The 21,505-nt window shown below is 41.6% G+C and overlaps 1 protein-coding gene across 33 annotated transcripts in view; it reads right to left on the reverse strand.

Moving 5' to 3' along the window:
• TRERF1 (transcriptional regulating factor 1) overlaps positions 1 to 21,505 on the reverse strand; it is a 141,726-nt gene that overhangs the window by 42,701 nt on the left and 77,520 nt on the right. The gene's annotated exons all lie outside the window — the stretch shown is intronic.

Here is a 21,505-nt window from a genome sequence, read left to right on the forward strand (position 1 = left end):
AAAAGGAGTACTTGTGGCACCTTAGAGACTAACAAATTTATTAGAGCATAAGCTTTCGTGAGCTACAGCTCACTTCATTGGAAGTTGACAGATTTCTACTCTATACAGATAAATTCAGTGCCTTGCATAATGACAGGTAATTAAAGAGTAACACTGCTACCACCACTATTTCTGCAAGTTAATTGGCAAGAGAAATATCCTCTTAAAGACTGTGGGTGAAATCTTGGCCCCTTTGAATGGGAGTTCAATAGATTTAAAAGGGGACAGGTTTTCACCTCAACTCTCTTCCCAACCTAACAGTCCCTGTACTGCTTGATTGTATAAATATTCCATTCTGAAGACCACCAGGAAAAGTTCCATATAAACACTGGTAGTCCACAGACCATAGTTTGAGAACCACTGTTATAAAACACGAACAGTTCTATCCCAAGCACACCAAAATAACCATCCCATATTCCAACTCCCTTCCCCCATTCACATAAATGAAAAAGAAAATAAATCTTCAGTCTTCCCGGGAAGGATGCCACAAATTAATTCTGGCGTACATTAAATAGGAGAATATTCCAAAACTGTAGGCTCTCAAAAAAGGAGACCTTGCTTTTCTATCCTCTGTAAATTATATAATCAGACAATCATTGGAGCCAAATGTTTTAATCTCAATGTGGGAAGCAGGGCAGTTGGTAGTTCTGTAGGGAAATGGTCCTGTATCCTCTACAACTTTATAAACAAAAAGCAGGCTCTTAAAAACACACTTGCTGAATTTTTCTAGATGTATAAATAGATGGGTCACATTTAGACACCTATACAGCCACCTGTTTGGTTCCCATTTAAATTCCAAAGCAAAATATTAATTCAAAAATAATTCAGAGTTAAAAAACTGAGTGGGGACTCTGGGGAACAGTATCGTATGCCAGTCGGGTTTTGATTTCTATGAAGTTAGTGGAGAATTAAAAGATTGCAGGACAGAGGAAGTTAAAGCAAGAAGACCCATTAAGCTATAGAGTTGTTAAAGTGAAGTAAGGACCTAAGTTGCCCCAATGCCCTGCATGGCTATGAATCAAAATGTAATCAGATCATAGTATTATCTGTTGTATTTCAGGTATTTCAACAGTCATATTAATCAAATGTCTACACACTCCTTTATAGGTGTGATTTCTCATAATGAAGAGTTAGCATGAAAGAGAGGACTGGAACACAATAGATAATTTCATGTTTTGGAAGACAGGTGCAAAAAGGCCTCCATGCTGGACAGGATCAGTAGGATTAATCTGACATTTTTAATTAATTTCACTGACAAGCAATAGAGTTTTAAAATTGTAAATTCCTTGGCACCGAGACCTTCTGTATTTTGCCTCATACAGCAATAAACACACTGTCATAATTTAACAAAGAATAAATAATGTAAGTCTCTCAGCAATCCAAACAATATTTTTATAAAACTTAAATCAAGAACTTGTTGTGTGTATAGGTGCTTCCTTGCTGTATATTTCCCCTAAACTGGAAATAGCTCATTAATGTGTCTTGATCATGCTTCACTACCCTTCAGTCTGACAGAAGGGAACATAGCAAACTTGTTTCCGATATTAGAATATGAAGTTTCGTATCTATATAATAAGATTCCAGAATTGTCACTCTGTGCGTCACTCTGAAGCCTAGAATGCCTGGAGTCAATGTGAGGTGATGAAAACAGCTACAAGCTAGGTTGAAAGCTTTTTGTTAAAATATCACCAGATTGAAATATTACAGGGTTTCATAGTCTTACTATCCAGTTTGTTCAGTCATTTTGACTTTACAAATTACACCCGTACAGAGTACAGCTGTAGTATAGCATACAGTTACTCCATGCCAAGAGTCCTAAACCATTGTGATAGCAGAGGTAACTCAACCAATCACCACCTTTATTCTACAAGTAATTTGCATTCAACAATTTCACCAGTTGTTTGAGAGAGACTACACAGATGGTGGATTACTTGGCCCAATTGCCACATCTGTGCAACAGCATGGGCTTTCAGCTACTAGTACTCAATAATGGTTATGCTGAAACTCATGGGATACTGATCTTCTGATGCGCGCTCTCGCTCTCTCTCTCTCTCACACATTCTTTTCCATATACTAAAGGTATTTTAAATTTGCTTCATACTTTGCATCAGTGGAAGAATAAGAGGATTTCCTTATTCAAGGCTATATTACATTTCTCTATGCTACTCCGACACTGGGTCCACTCCCACAATGCTTCTTATAGCTAGTTCCCCGCTCCCAGCTTCTTTTTTGTATATAACAAACATATCAGAAGTAAATGTAGTGCAGAAGCAAAATAGAAATCATGTAACACCATGAAAAGATGCTGTCTGGGTCAGCCGTGAGACAGGGAGCGAACAGGACAAAGGTGTGGGAAGCGAGCCAAAGACTTTCTATTTTTCCTAAACTCAAATTCATTTGTCAACCTTGATGACATGTAGGAACATTGTAATGCAACTGGAAGTTTTGCTGTCAGGAACAGGTAGTGTAAAATTGGTCCGAGGTCTTGGAGTTGCTCTTTTAAGTCTTGGAAGGGCCAAAATACCTCTATTGGTCCAAGGGAACAGTGACCATTTCAATATTGTATATCTCATGACCATTAATATTGGAAACATTTTTTTTTCTGTCCTTGATAGTTCAGGATTGCTGTTAGAACCAGGCCCAGTGCTGCACACCATCTCAAAAGGTTTGTATCTCAACATAAAAAGATATAGAGCATTAAGCCCTAATTCTGGAGGATCATGGGAACACTGGCAGCTATAATAATTCCAGAGCTGAAGAGAGGCTGGAGGGGAAGCAAAATGCTAAGTGGGATAATCCGATTTTAAAGTGTGGATATCATAAAATCTATTCATTTTTTAAAATACATTTTTAAAAATTAATGTATGTGTTCAGTAGCTTCATAGACCCTGAAAAAAAAAAAAAAACGTTGTGTGTTCCTTTACAGCAGAGTTCCTTGTTCCAGTGAAGTATGAAAGGTTGTTGTAGGCTCATGTGGCTGCTGACATCATAAGCAGTTCCTGTTTTCACTCTTTAAGAGGAACTAGAACATCCTAACCAAAGTTTAGAAATTATTGGATTGGGTGGGGGAAACAGAATCTAACATTTTCTCTATTTAAATCTATTTTTGAAAAATAACTGATCATCATCTCTGGAAAGCTGCTAAAAAGAAAAAATATGGGGAGAATTTCCTCTTCTTTTGATGGATAACAAAATGTTCTCAAACTGGCCAGTTAATTTAAGTTAATTTATTTTATAGAATTACCAATGTTCTTGTAATCCAAGCGGAAGAGGTAAATTTCTAACCAAGATTATTAATTCAATTTAGTGAAAAGAAGAGATAGTTTCTTCATTCCAAAAGAAATTGGGGTCATTTCTGTGACGCTCTCATTTGTCATCTTTGTTGTTAAATTGCTTCATTACTTTCAGATACATCAACTAATTCTAAGCACTGCAAGTGAAACCTTTACTGTATTATTCATATACAAGGTGAAGATAAAACTACATGATTGCTTCAAAATATGGATGCATAATATCATTACTACAGCCTTAGAGAAGGGGCTTGAGTGGCACATCTCCCAGCTGTTGAAGAACCAGACAGGATTTAATAAAAGATTGGTTCACCGTTGATAAAAATAAGATGCTTTTTAATATTCTCCGTTATGCTGCTGCCCATCTGATCAATGGAAGAAGTGGTATTTGAACTCTTTTTGGGGGGTGAGGGGGAGGAATGGACATTTGGTGATCGGGGTATAGAGAACGTTTATGTAAACCGTTTTGTAGACCTCTCTTTTGAGAGTTGTGCCAGGGATTGGGCCGTAAATCTACCTCCTGTAAGATATATACATTGTAGGGGAATTCATCAGGTTTTCCCTAAGACTTATCTTTTATTTACTTCTATTACTGAAATTTTTAGAAGAGACCATTTGCCAAACTAGATCAAGCCACTGCAGTGGAGGCTTCTCTGGGAAGGCAGGCTAGACTTTGCCTACCCTTTTGATCAGTATGAGATCTATTCACTGCTGCTAACTGGGGCTGGGCTGTTGTGTGCGTCTTCTCACTTTCAGATGCCACCAGTTAGTATCCTGCCTCTATCAGTGACCAACACTTGTTTTAGTGCCAGGCAAATATCCCTAATGCACTTAGTCAACTGGGCAATGCTCACGTTCCTTCTTGACACCTGCAGGTGATCTGATTATGCCTGAAGCTTGAGTATTGATTGTCTTTTTCTTAGCTTCTACAAATACATATGCTGTTCAAGTGTCACATTACATTATAATTTTAATATTCATCATTTTCTATACTTATTATGTATTGCTCGTGACTGTACTTGCAATATGCTAGGATCTTTCAAGACACAAGAAAGGTAGGTCCCTAACCTGAGGAACTTGTATTCTAGGGATAGACAGGTGAAATACACAAGAGATTAGTAGGAAATGGGAAACCGCACATACGATTATGTTTTCAAAAGTGATTAGTAATTCTGGATGATTCACCTGAAACCACTTAAAAGTGACCAATTTTCAGAGGATGCTTACTCAGAACTTTCTGAAAATTGGGTACCCAAAAAATTAAGGTACGCAAAAATCATTAACACTTCTGAAGATTTGGACCATAACTCCTGCCCCCCCTTTTCTATTTTTAGTGAGTGTACATGTCATCTTGCTTTGCAGTGGGCAGTGCAACAGATGTTGGTCTGTCCCCCCTCTTCTGCAACCTCAGCGCGCTGCCAGTGCGGCAGGCTCTGGCCGGGAAGCAGGGCTTTGCTGCTCTGAGCAGCATGGTAAAGAGGGGGTTGGATAAGGGGCAAAGGATCCTGGGGGGCAGGGAGCGGCTGGATGGGGCGGAGGTTCTGGGGGCAGAGCCAGTCAGGGGACAGGGGAGTTTGGATAAGCATGGGAGTCCTGGGGGAGCCTCTCTGGGAGCAGGGGGGTTGGATAGGGAATTGTTTCCTGGGGAGCGGTTAGGGGCTGGGGTCCTGAGAGGGGGTGGTCAGGGGACAAGGAGTCTTGGATGGGTTGTGGATTAAAGGGGCTGGGGACAGGCTCTTTGGGAAGGCATAGCCTTCCCTACCTGGCCCTACATACAGTTTTGCAACGCCGATGTGGCCCTTGGGCCAAAAAGTTTGTCCACCCCTGGGCTAGACACTGCAGGGGGTTGTTCAAAGGACTTGGGGGTTAGAATTTGCTGATCACTAACCTTCAAAAATAAGACAGAGGAGCTTGTGTAGGTGGAGAGGGATGTGCCTATGCTGTTTGTGGCCAGTGGTGTCAGGGAACTGACCCCTGGTAGCCACAAAGTTCCCTCACGCTATGAGCAGGTGATAGAGAGGTGTCTCATAACTCTGGGTACTCCCAGGGAGTATCACATCCACCCAGTAGAAACAGGACATACGAAACTATAACATTACTTGGCTTCTGAGTAATCACGAGATTAGCAGCCCTGTTTTGCTCACTTCTGTGTAACATTCCATGCTGCCTTCACTCTGTAATCTCAAAATGATACTTCTACAGACAAAAGAAAAGAACGGAAGCCTGTTTTTCCACACGACGACCATGATAAAATACCAAAGATGTTCTCCTTACCACGAGTACAAAACACTCTTGGCAAGGACTCTATTTCTATTGTAATGCAACCAAATAATAATTTTGGAAAATATGGTATCACTTTCATCATGCTATCACATTCATCAGTCCAGATTAGTGGATGCAAGAAGCTTGAGAAATTTTTGGGGTGTTGAAAAAACAGATTTACAAAAGAGTAAAAAAGTTTTGTAAGGCTTCTGCTAATCCAGAAAGAAAAAAAAACACTCACACTCACAATACAGTAATAAAGAAAGGAAAAAACAATTATGCAGCAGCAGCTCCAGCTCAAAGTTTCTGGTGTGGCACTTTCACCCAGTTCAGTTGCACATTAATTAAAGACAATTTTGAAAGTGACAATGGCTGCCAGATTATTTATTGAAATTCAGGTGCCCTCTTAAATTCCTGCTGCTGCTTTGGAGCTGGTAATAGAATATACACTATGAAGTCCCATCTGTAAGATTAAATCAGTGCTATTTAACACCCGTGAAAGACTCTCGACTTTGGGAAGAAACTTAATTTTTCATTTAATTTTTCTGAGTACGACAGTGCTCCAGCTTCTGCAATCATAAATCCACTTCTGCAGTTATGTAACATACAGTTTTATGCCAAAGCAACAGTTGTCTGCAGAACTCTAAGGATCTGCAAAGAAGAAGAAAAAGGTTGGTACAAATTCTTTGCTCATGTAGAATAAATGTACACAGGCTTCCATTAAAACTGGACATCTACCATCTGCACGCAGCAGTTAAGTTTACTACAATATTTCCAATTCTATGTATATAGAGAATATCACAAATACCAATGATAAAAGATAAAAGGTAAATACTGAAATGCAGTGTCCTTTTTTAAAACTGAATCCAATGACCATGAATGTATACAAATACATTTGGCTGTCTTCTCACAATTCTGATCAACTTCACTGATGGCTGGTTTGACTTACTGAGATTTGGAAGTTTTTTAATGTTATTTTTGCCATTATTTCTATTACAATAAAAGGCTACATAGAGCACCTCATTATCTAAATTGCTGGGTCATGATTTAAGAACATTTGATTGAAACAGTAGAACTGAACATCCTTATAAATTAGAGGAAAAAGAAGAGAGCAATATATATATTTTACACACAAACAATAATAAAAGATTAAGGTTTCAAAGTCAAGTACTCAAAAAAGTCAGAAGAATGCCAGAATTAAAGGTTGCCATTGAGATTATGTGACAAGATACAGGTGATGCAGTCTGTAGAAGGGTAACAAGTCCCGCCTGTCACATGACTGCTGAAGGTGGAGTATAAAAGGAAGAAAAGCTGGATCAAAGGGTGTCCTCTCTTCTTCTAGACCCTTAACGCTGGTATAGATTAGAGAAATTTTTGCATAGTGTTTTTAAGTTGCCTTTTTTTTTTGGGGGGGGGGGGGGGGGGGGGAGCAACTGATTTGCCGACAACAAAACAAGCCATCAAGAAAGAGCCTTGAAAAGACTCATTGCTTGGAACTTTACTCCCTTTCCCCAACTGCAAACTGGTGGGAAGTTTCATCTGATATCCTGGGAGGATTTAGTGAATGGCAGGATGGAAAAGCAGTGAGATGGACACAAGCAGTCCAACACAGGATGAAATATTTTGTTAACTAAATTAATTCAAAAATAAGGTCTGTGTATACATTCACAAGAGAAGTAGGGAGTATCGATCGAATATCTAAAATATTCTCTCAGCATTTTCACATTGCTGGCTTTATCATCTAATTCTTCTGGCACAATACTTTGCATGAAAGAAAGAAACTGGTTCATCTAAAATGCAGAATGTAAATATAGTCTCTGTAATTTTGAGTGTCCACTTGTCTGAGGTCATGGCGACCCTGTTCTAAGAGAAATGATGTATAATCTTCCTACAATCAAATTGATGTGAGCCAACTGGACCTCAAAGTTTTGGTTGCCGAGCTGTGGCAATAGACATTCTAAAGTCTGGTTTGCCTGAGCTGTTTGGCTGGTCTTTGGAATACCTTCTATATTCCACTTCATCACGAAAGCTTATACTCAAATAAATTTGTTAGTGTCTAAGGTGCCACAATTACTCCTTTTCTTTTTGCGAATACAGACTAAACACGGCTGCTACTCTGAAATGTTCTATATTCCATTTATCTTTTTCTCTCTCTCTTCGAGGCATTAGAATTTTGTTAAAATCTGCCAACTCCCACGTCTTCATCTAAACAGGCCTCTAAAAATTGTTGCTTTAAACAGTTCCTGTGGTCTTTTGCAAACATTAAAAGAGAAGCTTTCTTATTGGTTTTTGTGGAAGATCTTATACTTCATTTAAGCACTGTCTTAGTTGAGAGGGTCCCCGGTCACAGTGTTTCTGGGTGCTTAAAACTGGGCCAGATTTCACAATCTGTGAAAGAATCTTATCTCATGCTGTGGAAGAGAACCACTTTACAAGTACCAACAATTTCCTTAATCTTATTTTTCTTAACTCTTTCTTTTCTACTAAAAAAGAAGAGTACTTGTGGCACCTTAGACACTAACAAATTTATTTGAGCATAAGCTTTCGTGAGCTACAGCTCACTTCATCGGATGCATTCACGACTGTATCTCTAGAGAACAGAATGGGCCATTTTTATAAAAAAGTTTTTCTGGACTTGTTTTAGTTGGTTATTGTAAAGTTTCAGAGTGAGCCTATTCAGAGAGCTACACTTCTAAGGAGTACACTTCACCATAATCATAAAAAGTTGCAGAAGTTCTGGTGTAAGAAAAGCATTTTTATCCTCTGACTTAGAATTTTTTTAAAAAAGGAACTCTAGAGGTAATCTCAACTTGCTGAGGACTTTACAAAAAATAAATACATTGCTATGTATCAATCATATAACTAATCTCATTCCTGTAAACTGTCTTCCAAATCAAATTCAGACTGTTTGATGAGGACATGAAAGCAATCTGACCTCTCTCTTCAGAATACCTTGCCTTCTGAGATTAAGTACTTAGATTTGTTTGCTTTTTATGAGGTGGGGAAGAGTAAGCAGACGGACACTTAGCATCCCCTGAATCCATGGAACCCAAATCCATACCCCATACAACATCAATTCCCACATCAGACTTGTGCGCCAGCTGATGACATGCATAGAAAAGAGAATGCTATTTAAAATAATCAACGAGAGCCCAGTTCTCAGACCTGATGTCTAATATTTATTATGTGTTTCTGGAAAGAAAAGAAACATTGTGGCTTTTCTCCTTATATTCTTCATTCACGCTTGGTCTGTGTTTTTTTGGAGCGTACTTGTAAGATGCCTGGCTGGAAATAGGGGAGAATGAACAGCCATCACCCACATTTTTTCTTACTTAACTCCTCCATTTTTTAAGTACACAGCAAACAGTGCCATTTCTAACAACCCTTTCCTTCACAGAGGCAATAGGGGGAGGGCAGGTGCTCTGAGTAAGACTAACAAAGCTAAACAGTAAATAAAAAACCAACAACTGCAACAGAAATGAGAGGGCAGGCAGTGCTACGCTTTCTGCTGCCGGGGCTGAGCAACTGCAGATTTCCCTGGAACACCAACATGGTGCAGTCACACTGGAACCTCTACAGTCGTTTATGTCCCTGGAGATGATGGGGGGAAATACATGCCAACCTTCAGAATAGCAGCAGTATAAATTTATGAAAACCACTCTGCAGCCTTTACTATAAAATCAGAGCCATACAGAAGCAATGGCAGCCCATATCCCAATAAAGGCTGGTATTGCCTCTAAATGGATACAACTTAACAGTAAAGGTTACAGAGATGGATAAGAACTTAAATTTCTTTTCTACTGTCTAACAGTTATACATTAGTACCACTTCTAAGAAGCTCCATTGTTCTTCCAGGACCAAATCCTATATGCCTTACAAGTTCCAGGATTTGCTCTCTGCAGAGTGCTTTAGAATTGATAAAACAGTAGGACCTCAGATAATGCATCTTTTTGAAAATCAATTCAAATTATTCATTGAATATCTGCATGAAAAAATCAATACCATGCTCTTGAATAAAAAATTACAGTGAAAAACAAGCTCTTTAAAATAAACACAGATATGTACTTGAAATTCCAGTAAGCACCAAGCACATTGAGATATTTTTTAAACATTAGTTCATTTTTAAAGTAAGAAAGAACAATAGAAAAATACAGTGCCTAAATCCCCTTTGAAACCGAGACTTCGATATTGCAACATTGATGGCAGTAATGCCTAAATACCTTTAAAAAATCTGGGCCTTTGTCATAGTGGAAAATACACAGATGAGTCTGTACAGACCAGGGATCTCAAACTCAAATCACCACAAGGGCCACATGAGGACTAGTACATTGGCCCGAGGGCCGCATCACTGAAACCTTTTCATACGATGATACGGAAGTATAGTCAAAAATGAAAAAAAATGAAGAGTAATATAGTATGCTATTAAATGTCAATGTATTAACTTTTTAAAAACTAATGTGAAGAGGAGTTTTCATAAAATATAAACACCTGTAACTATTCCTTATGTGGTCAGTAACACTGATGATGATCTATACCAGGGGTCTCAAACACAGGGCCTGCGGGCCGTTTCCTGCAGCCCACCATACGCGCCGACTCTCTCCTGCACTGTGTAACCCTTTCCACACACACACACACACACACACACACACACACACCCCGTCACAGCGCAAAGTCAAGAGGGAAACTGAGGCTTGCCTAGGAATTATAAAAATGCTACAGAAAATTTCCACTTCATCACAAACAATGTCCAGTGTCCCACTGGAGAGACCACTGGGCAATGGGGGAGACGGACACCTTTCGGTACCCAGGACCCTAACAGAGACACCCTGGGCAATGGTGTCTGGTGCCCATAACAGTCTATCACAGGAGTCTCAAACCATGGCCCTGCCCCACCCCGCCTCTTCCCACCCTTTTCCTGCCCCCATTCCAACCCCTTCCCCAAAGTCCCCACCCCAACTCCGCCCCCTTCCCGGCCCCTATTCCAACCCCTTTCCCAAATCTCCGCTCCGGACCTTCTCCACCTCCTCCCCTGAGTGTGCAGAGTCCCTGCACCTCCCCCGTCCCTCCTGTAAAGGCCCAAGCGCAGTCCAACAGCTGTTTGGCAGCGGGAAGTGCTGAAGTGCTGGGAGATAGGTGGAGCTGTGTGGACACAGCATACTGGTTGGGTGGGGAGGGGAAAGAGCTTGGCTGCCGGGCCGCGTGTTTGAGACCCCTGGTATAGACAATGGTCCGAGTTCCAATACATTCCTAGCGGAGGGGATTGCTACAAAGACAGTTACATCGAGAGAGAGAGAGAGAGAACGCTGAAACAGTGTAGCGGTTCAAACAGATGTCTGGTTAAGGCATCTAGCACCAAAGTCATGCTCCAAAAACCTGTGCAGAGTGCTGCTAAGGAATCTTTTGATGGGGTCTTGAATTGTAATGAACCAAAGCAGATTTTTGGTCAGGACACTCACAACATGTCTCCCTAATGTACTGGATTTTAAGCTGTTTGGTAGACCATCCTGTAGGAACTCTTAAGACATCCTTTACTGTGGCTGTCTTGGTATTAATGCTTTTGTAGTACCAGTATCAGAATTTAGTCCAACTGATCCAATATATCTTGTTGGTAGATGCGTTTCAGGATACCAAAAGTGTATCCAGAATTCTCTCAGAGTTTCCCAGATACCTCAGTTCTCCCCTTTCAGCTTTCACAATGCTAATTTTAGCAAATGGAGATTTTGGCAGCGGATCAGTTCTTGGGTTGGAATTCCTTCTGAGGTTGTCGTTTCAGAGAGGGTTCCAGCTGTAACCTCACTAAGTCCAAGAACCATGGTCTCTGAGGCCAGCATGAGGCAATCAGCATGACTGGCCTATTCTTTTAGATTATTTTTACTGCCCTTTCCAGAACAGGAAAAGCATAAAGTAGGTGCTGTGGTCACTTCTGAGATAGAGCATCAACTGCCTCTGCTTCAGGCTTTCATCTTGTGAAGAACCTCATGGTCTTTCTATATTCCCCCAAGGTAAAGATATCCCTGGCCACTCCAACACTCTCCCTGGAAAGCTCCATTTCTTTTTCTTTCTCTGACCTGAAGTACAACCCTCCATCTCCCCATTTTGGGGGGGAGGGAGGGAGGAAGAGTCTGCAGTGGGGTCTGACATTTCATCCTGAGTTTTTCATTTCTTCTGCCTCAAATTAGCCAACCACTCAGCTGTTGATAAAAACCTCTGTCTTTTAGGGTCTGGCCACTGCAGGCACCATGGCTGGATCAAGAAAAAACAAAAACAAATCCCACCACAAGCTGCTATTGCTCATATTCTGGAGAGGCTATAATAGCATTTTTATATGTATTTCTGACCTTCCCTCCCTGAGATTCTTCCCAGTCTTGGGAGAACCTCAGTAACAGTAAATAGTGTGTACATGATGGAGGAGGGCTAGATTGGGATTTTTGACTGCAGTATATGATGTTTAGGTTTGCTGTTGTGCCTTGGGGTGGGATGGGAATTCTGTTCCCAGTTTTTCTGGGCCTTTGAGGCACTTATAGTGTTGGAGGGGATAGTGGGGGACATCTGAGGGTGAGCTCTAGTAATCCCCTCTACATCCTCTTTAGGTTGCCCTGACTCTCAATGACATTATACTGAGACAGGGTGACCAGGAGACAGAATAGCCTTATTCAGAAAGACAAAGGGCAGACCAGCAAGATACACTGTGACATTATTCACCAAGATGGTTCTCCCAGAAACACTAGAGTGAAAGGGAATTGTATTGGCATGTAGCCACCGCCTGTCTGCCCATCCCTGGGAGATTTACCATGTAGCTATCCCACAATATCCAGAACAAAATTGAGTAATTTTTCAGTCTTAGATTCTGCTTTATCTCCCCTGCACTCCTGGTGAAAGTGCAGAGAAATTATATTATATATATGGGTTCTGCTCAGATTGTGTAAAATATTCACTATTCCCAGGGTGGTGGTGGTTTTTCTATGTAAGCTTGTTTAAAGCCATTAAAAGATTTGCTAACCCTAAGGTAAAACTCTTTTCCTGTAAGAATGCATGTGATGGGGGGAGTTAGTCTTTTTTTTTTTTATGGTCATGCAATGCCAATGTCTACCTCATGTTAATTGAGAACACTAACCAGAGTCCTGAGTCCCAAAGAGATCCTGACTTTCCAGGGACAGCTCTTCACTGGTCTCTTCATTTTCTACCTCCAACGACTCTTCCAGTTTGTCCTCAGTTGCAGTAAGAATAGTGGAGCAGGGACCATAACCTTTTTGGGTTCAGTAGTCATGTAACTGATCAAAGTGCCGTACAGCTCCTCCAATAATATAAAGGTTACATTTTCACTGTCAGACTTTTTCCTGGTATCTTTGGTTCTAAAGCAAGTCCTCCTGAGCTGTTTGCTCTTTTTCCTGCACTGGTTGGTGTCCTGGTTCTGACCCTGCAGACATCTGCTTAGCAATGTAAACAAAAATATCTTTATTCCAGTGGCTGGCCACACGAGCAGGCTGCACCAATGCTTCTCTCCGAAAGGCAGAAAACAGCAGTCTCAGCAAAACTCCAAGCAGCTGCTTGACGAATGCTGTAAGGACTCTGGAGTAATATCACAGTAATGCTGAGATACTTAAATCTAGGAGCAAATGGGCAAATTCTGGCCCTTCACCAGTTTTTAAATGGGAAAGAGCACAGAGATAAATAGACAGGTCAGTAACAGTTGTCTGCGAAGTGGTGTGGGATAGCAGTTGGAGGACTGACCAAGTAGTGGGCAGCAGCACTGGGTGAACACAAACAGACCAAACTCAATTTGCACTGAACTTGGAGCACACTGAAAAAGAACTCACGAAAAATGCAGAGACAGTGTTCTACAATGAACTACATTGTGCATATGCAAGAGTTTACAAACTGAATTAACTCTACTTAATCTGGTTTAAAGATCTCTGTGTAGACAAGGCCTAGGACTCAAACTCCGAACTTTGACACCTCCTGAAATACTGAAGGATTCAAGACTCCATTTCTTCATGTCCAGGTCCCTCCTACTGAGTCATTCCACTGCTATGTTCTCCCTCCCCTGTATGTGGATAGAGCAAGAGAGAAGGAGAGGTTCTGAGCAAGTCAGCGTTCAGGCACACAGACATCAACACTGCAGTGCATACGTCAACCAACAAGGGAGAACGAAATCTGCCTTCTTCGTTTCCCCTTGTTGGTTGACCTATGCCATTGCAGTAGCAGTGTATGCCTGGATGAGTATATAACGTTGATCAACTCTCAGTTGAAAATGGGGGAAGCCTAATGCAAAGGCCCTGAGGTTTAGCCATCTTATACTCCTCCTTTTCTCCAAATTGGACCACATCCCCTGGCATAGGTGATGCTATGAACTTGTCTTTGGGGGGGTTGGTCAATTTGATGGCATAACTCTGTAGATGCGACTACTACCCACTTGTCCAAGATGGATGTTGCTCACATACGGCGAATTTCTGAAGTCTCCACCCTTAGATAAGAGATATTGTTGGACATGGGGCACTGTAATTTAGGTAGAGGGAAGAACTTCAACAAGTGTTCCGCTGAACGTCTCCACAGAAGGAAAGGAGCTTTGGGAAGCATTTTTTCCATTTCCTTTGTCGGTAAAGGCTCCACCGGCATGTAGCCCGCCGGTCTGCCCATAGTGGAAGTGGAGCCACTTCGCTTTGCCACTGAGATTACTGCTCCATGGCTAAAGGGACCAACTGAGATGAACAATTCATCGCATGAGGCTGAGGAAAGGTTCCACAGCTATTATGAGATCTGCTTGCACTACCTCCTGGACTGGGCTGGAAGATGAGGTGTAGGACCGTCCTCTGTGGCCTAAAACCCTGGTTCAGCAAGGACCTGGTCCTTACACTGGCTGAGAGGGTTAGGTCCTATGTTTGAAGGCTGACAGAGGGACCTGGCCTGCCCGTGTTGCCTTTTGGTGTGGTTGCATGTTCCTCTCTGCAGCTGGGAAAGACCAGTCCTAGTGCCCTTGGACAGGAAAGGGTAAACTTTGAAGAGCATTTGCAGCTATTCTCTCTCTCCTTATCTGCAGTGGGCCAAAATAGAAGTGGAAAACAGGTATATTCCAGCAGTAATCTGACACCTAGGACAGGGTCCAAGGCAACCCTGACTCAAACCCCCAGACAAAAAAACAGAGTTGCTTTTTCTTATCTTTTTGGTAGTGCTATCTTGAAAGGTTCTGCAAAAGGAGACTCCTGGTCTACATCTGCCCAACAGTGGAGGCAGAGAACTCTGGGGTTCTCCAGAGGGGTGGCTCTGACCTCAGGCTGGTTGTCAATCTTTGCTCTGCCTCCGTTCTGCAGAGGAGGGGGGTTGCCCCTCAGTACAGAAGGTTGGACATGGGGGGGGGGTGAGAAAACCCTCTCTGTCATCCCACAAACTGAATACTTAAAAGGATGTAGATTCAAATCAAACCAACAGTAATCCTCAATGACTACTAAACCATCTGAACAAGAATGCTCATGCCAATAAACAAAATCAGAAAACGGGATTATTGGACTTGATTAAAATCAATGCACGCATATTATGCATTCTGTGGTTTACCACTTAGCCAAAGAGATCTTCAGAAGATGCAGTGGATTAATTGTTCTGAAAATACAAAATGTTATAATGACATCTCACTATCTTGTGCAGAAATGATAAAAAATAAATGATTCATTCATCACAGGAGACAGGAACCAAGCACTCATTCAGCTCTTTGCAGAATATTTAATATGAACAAAAACAGATGTCAAAAATTAGAAAACCATTCCAAAGTGTTCCAACAAAACTGCTTTTTGTAACTAAATATACACAGCATTTGGCCAATCTGTTCCCAAAATGAACAAAAGCTTTAGGTCCTGATCCTGTAAAGTGCAACTGCCACAGAAGTCAGTGAGAACCAAGGGTGCTCAGCAGACACTGCAAGTAACAAATGTAATCAACTGGATTCACTGAGCAGTCCTAAACTGCTATTTGTTTAGGAGAAACCAAGGGTGCTGAAACCATTTGTGTAGTGGGGGTGCTGAGAGCTATTGAACCAAACCGTACACCTTGTATATGATGGAAACCACTTCAAGCCAGGGGGTGCAACAGCACCCCCAGAACCCGTAGGTCCAGCACCAATTCCTGAAACCCCATACAGCACAGGATACCATCATTCTGAGCACCTCCTTCTTCCTAAAAGGATGATGTTACCTTTGGCTGTATAATCTTCATCTTTAAGAGAGAGACACTTGCACCGCATATAGGACATTCCAAAACAGCATAAAACCACAAGGGGCACTGAGGGTAGTACTGTAGTTTTTTCCTTGCCTGGTCAAAAAACCCCAATCTATTCTAATTAATATATGCTTGCCTGCACTTCAACATTTTATTATATAATTGCTAGGGTTCCCCAATTATGTTTTACTCCTATTTTTAGGTGGGTCTTGCTCTCATTTACTGTTTGCATAGTTCTAAAAACTGCTCATATGTGGTTCATGGCACTTTTTATAGCAAAAGCAATGCAAAGGAGCACTTGATAATATCAGCAACAGAAAGGCCTGAGAGCCCCAAGAAACACGAAAGAGAGGTCTGGAGCACTGCACAGTCACATGTGAGTAGCTATGGACTATTCCAAGACAAGTGTACTTGGGAGGAAAAGGAATATTCCCTGGTTTTAAAAAAAATATGTTAAGTTATATATTAAAAAATAAGCAGTCCTTTAGTTATAGTAAAGATATAAAATTGTTCTGTGGTTCACCTGTATTTGAATTAGAAACCACTTTATTTACTGCTCTCACATCACCGGTCTGCAGATGTGTACACTACTCATGATGCAATTCCCAACTCAAATAAATAAAAGGTAATCCTGGAATGATTTATGACATTCCATAATCAGACAGGAAACAAGACATTAATTTATATTGTTTATTTCTAAATGTATTTAATGTTGCACTTTGTGTGACTCATTAACTTAGCAAATGCTGGCCCCATCACAAATATTTCCTTTATACTAAATGCAACTGAAATGGCTCATTTATAAATACAAAAGTGCTTATCATGATCTAGACACGTACATAAATTAAAAATACAATCATACAAAAAAGATAAAACCAGCGGCTTTTCCACACCCTCAAAACCAGAAAATGACTCATCAGAGAGTGAAAAAACAAACAAAACTCAGATAGCACTTGTGGAAAAGGTGGGGTAATTTCATACCAGAGAGAAAAACGGTTCCCAAAATGAGGGCCTCTCAAAGAGAATAGTTAGCTGGCAGCTTTTAAATTGAAGGGACCCCAGGTTGAGCACCTCCACTGACTGCAGCTGGAACAGTATAAGGAGGGAATCACTCAAGTAGGCAGGTCCCAGGTAGCTCTCTCTTATCAATCAAGATCAACATCCTAAAATCCACTCTGAAACCAACAGGGCATCAGTGTGGGTCATGGAGCACTGGTGTTACGTCTCCTGAGACAGGCCTCTTAACAAGAGCATAGCATTCACCACCAACTTTAATTTTGGGGTAGATTTAAGTTGTAGCCTCACATATAGGACTGGACAGCTGCAATGCTCTAAGATGACATAGGCATGGATTATATATAGCATGTCTGCGTAAGGAAATAACACAAAAAATCTGACAATTTCCTCACAAGACCATCATGAAACAACATTCCTCACCCACTGCTGCTCCATGATCGCTTAATAGCGGTTGGGAATGCAAAGATACCCACAAACTATGTATGCAGGTAGCAAATGGTAGATACACATTTTCAATAAAAGGGCTCAAGTATGATCCTTGCCATGTCTTCTGATTGCTTCCCCTGTAACCTACCGACATCACCCTGGCCTTATCCAGATTGAAGTTCAGCTAGCTGCCTCTCATCCATGTCCAAATTGGTAAGGCACTACTCTCAATTAAATATTTTTGGGAAACACTGAAAGCCAATTTTTCATTCATTCTCTCTTTTTTTTTTTTTTTTAATTAAACTCATTGTGTGTCTACTTTTTAAGCAGCTTGGTTTTTAGATGCTTTTGAGAAAAAACTGTGTCCCAAGAGCTTCCTTCTTTGCAAATTCACGCAGTTGTGTCAAACACTCAGAGACCATACCCCCAATAATCTGCAACTTTACAGTTTGTTGATCAAGGAACGTTTGAGATAAGAACATCATAAATGTTCCTATAGCAACAGAATATTATGAAGCAGTATTTGTAAAAAGCCGCAGAGAATGCGTGTCTTTACCTCTAATGCTGGAGAAAAGAGGATCATGGAGAACATTTCTGTTTATATACAAATATATCATACATTTGCTAGCACCTAGCCGAGAAGCGTAATCAGGGGATTTATGTTACTTTCTCGAGCTCATTTAACAATGAATACCTGTGCCTTTATATTGCACATTATACATTCATTAAACTTAGAAGCTGATCTTGTATTTCTGTGAAAATCCATACCCCTAAGTGCTGTAGCAACGCTGATCTAACCTCCACTGCAGATGCAGCTAGGTCAACAGTCAACAGAAGAATGCTTCTGTCAACCAAGCTACCATCACTTGGGGAGGTAGAGTTCCTACAGTGATGGGAAAAAACCCTTCCGACGCAGAGTCCGTGTCTGCACTATGGCAGCATAGCTACAGCTCTGTAGCTATGCCACTAGAGTCACTGTAGTGTAGACATGGCCTAACCTTTATCAGGAGGCTGTCATGCCACTGTTCTCAGTGGGCCCGTATGGGAACCCAGGCCCTCCCTCAATTCCAGCACAGGGACCCTGTAAGCAAGTAGCTACGGTCCACTTCCTCTGACCCCTAGATTCATACCTGAACGGCTTCTTACCGTGGCCTCTCTCTAGACCTTCCTCACAGCTCTTACCTCAGCTCACTCCTGTGCTGACTCTTTTCCCCCACCCTGGGTTCTGCAGAGCTCTTTGCTGCTCTTGTACAGAATGATGCCTCTCCCAGGGCTTTCATCCTAGAGACCTGACTCCTGTTTGCCTCTTCACAGGCTGTGCGTGTGTCAGTGTCTCTCTCTATGCCTTTCCCCCAACTTCTCTCTCTTCCAATGCCTTGGGCCTCCTTACCTTAAATAAATCAATCCGTGCCTCCACTGGGTCAGATAACAGAATTACCTGACATCCCTCCACATACAACCAGGTAGGCTAACTGAGCTTCCAGTCTCCCACTAACCCTTTCTTTGCGAGGTATGCACACTGTGAATTAAGCTAATTAAGATGTGCATTAAGATAATTTGGAATAAGTCACATTTATTTTGTAACTAACATGTCTACACTGGGAGTTAATCAGGAATAGCTATTCCACTTTAAATTCAAACCCTACCTTAATTCAAAATAACTTCCCTGTGTGGACAAATCCATAGAAGAACTGCATGGTTGTACATTTGCTGTAGAAAGCAGGAGTTCCTTCCACAATACAATTTTTTTTTATTTTAACAAAGCAAGCTATTTTTTAACTAGGGCATCACATTGAACCCAACACTCTGCTTATCATTCCTCTTTGAGAAGATCTTGCAGACAATAGTAAGGATAGTTTCGTCTTTCCCTACCACATTTCTATACATACAGAAGTCCATAGAACTGTTTCTTCTGGCAGTCTGAGAAATCACCCACCACATGCATCTTCCACCAAATGCAGCCGATGAAGTGAGCTGTAGCTCATGAAAGCTTATGCTCAAATAAATTTGTTCGTCTCTAAGGTGCCACAAGTACTCCTTTTCTTTTTGCGAATACAGACTAACACGGCTGCTACTCTGAAACCCACCACATATGTAACCATAGTGCAATCTTCAAGAGACAGTGGTGGTAAATTCAATTAAACTTTCCTGATGCCCACTCTGGTAAAAACTGGTTTTGGTCTAGATAACCTGTTAGGCTTTATGGTTACATTAAACTAAAATTAAGTGTTGTCAGTGGAAAAGTGTGGTAAATTTGTGCAAGTTACAGGAAAGCCAGCTCCAATGCATTGGCACCCCGACGGCAGGATTGTCTGGCTATGTAGACTCCCTCCTCAGGTCCTATGCTACCAGCACTCCAAGCTATCTTCGAGACACCACTGACTTCCTGAGCAAACTACAATCCATCAGTGATCTTCCTGAAAACACCATCCTAGCCACTATGGGTGTAGAAGCCCTCTACACCAACATTCCACACAAAGATGGACTACGAGCTATCAGGAACAGTATCCCCGATAATGTCATGGCAAACCTGGTGGCTGAACTTTGCGACTTTGTCCTCACCCACAACTCTTTCACATTTGGGGACAATGTATACCTTCAAGTCAGCGGCACTGCTATGGGTACCCGCATGGCCCCACAGTATGCCAACATTATTATGGCTGACTTAGAACAATGCTTCCTTAGCTCTCGTCCCCTAACGCCTTTACTCTACTTACACTACATGGATGACATCTTCATCATCTGGACCCATGGAAAAGAAGCCCTTGAGGAATTCCACCATGATTTCAACAATTTCCATTCCACCATCAACCTCAGCCTGGACCAGTCCACACAAGAAATCCACTTCCTGGACACTATGGTGCTAATAAGCCATGGTCACATAACCACCACCCTATACCGGAAACCTACTGACCGCTATTCCTACCTACATGCCTCCAGCTTTCACCCAGACCACACCACACGATCCATTGTCTACAGCCAAGCTCTACGATACAACCGCATTTGCTCCAACCCCTCAGACAGAGACAAACACCTACAAGATCTCCATCATGCATTCCTACAACTACAATACCCACCTGCTGAAGTGAAGAAACAGATTGACAGAGCCAGAAGAGTACCCAGAAGTCACCTACTACAGGACAGGCCCAACAAAGAAAATAACAGAACGCCACTAGCCATCTCCTTCAGCCCCCAACTAAAACCTCTCCAACGCATCATCAAGGATCTACAACCTATCCTGAAGGACGACCCATCACTCTCACAGATCTTGGGAGACAGACCAGTCCTTGCTTACAGACAGCCCCCCAACCTGAAGCAAATACTCACCAGCAACCACCCACCACACAACAGAACCATTAACCCAGGAACTTATCCTTGCAACAAAGCCCGTTGCCAACTGTGTCCACATATCTATTCAGGGGACATCATCATAGGGCCTAATCACATCAACCACACTATCGGAGGCTTGTTCACCTGCGCATCTACCAATGTGATATATGCCATCATGTGCCAGCAATGCTCCTCTACCATGTACATTGGTCAATCTGGACAGCCTCTACGTAAAAGAATAAATAGACACAAATCAGACGTCAAGAATTATAACATTCAAAAACCAGTCGGAGAACACCTGAATCTCTTTGGTCACTTGATTACAGACCTAAAAGTTGCAATTCTTCAACAAAAACTTCAAAAACAGACTCCAACGAGAGACTGCTGAATTGGAATTAAATTTGCAAACTGGATACAATTTACTTAGGTTTGAACAGAGACTGGGAGTGGAGGGTCATTACACAAAGTAAAATTATTTCCCCATGTTTATTCCCCTTCTACCCCCCACCGTTCCTCAGACGTTTCTGTCAACTGCTGGAAATGGCCCACCTTGATTATCACCACAAAAGGTCCTCCGCCCCTCCCCGACCCCACTCTCCTGTTGGTAATAGCTCACCTTAAGCGATCATTCTCCTTACAGTGTGTATGGTAACACCCATTGTTTCATGTTCTCTTTGTATATAAATCTCCCTACTGTATTTTCCACTGAATGCATCCGATGAAGTGAGCTGTAGCTCACAAAAGCTTATGCTCAAATAAATTTGTTAGTCTCTAAGGTGCCACAAGTACTCCTTTTCTTTTAATGAAGCACATGTAATTTTACATCTCTCTCTCAAAACGATACAAGAGCCACCAAATTCTGCAAAGGAAAAAACTCAGGGATCCAACATTTTCTCACACCAATTTTCTTCTTTTGTTTGGTTTTCACTAGGGAA

This window comes from Dermochelys coriacea, chromosome 3 (assembly GCF_009764565.3).
Source record: "Dermochelys coriacea isolate rDerCor1 chromosome 3, rDerCor1.pri.v4, whole genome shotgun sequence".
Taxonomy (NCBI): domain Eukaryota; kingdom Metazoa; phylum Chordata; order Testudines; family Dermochelyidae; genus Dermochelys; species Dermochelys coriacea.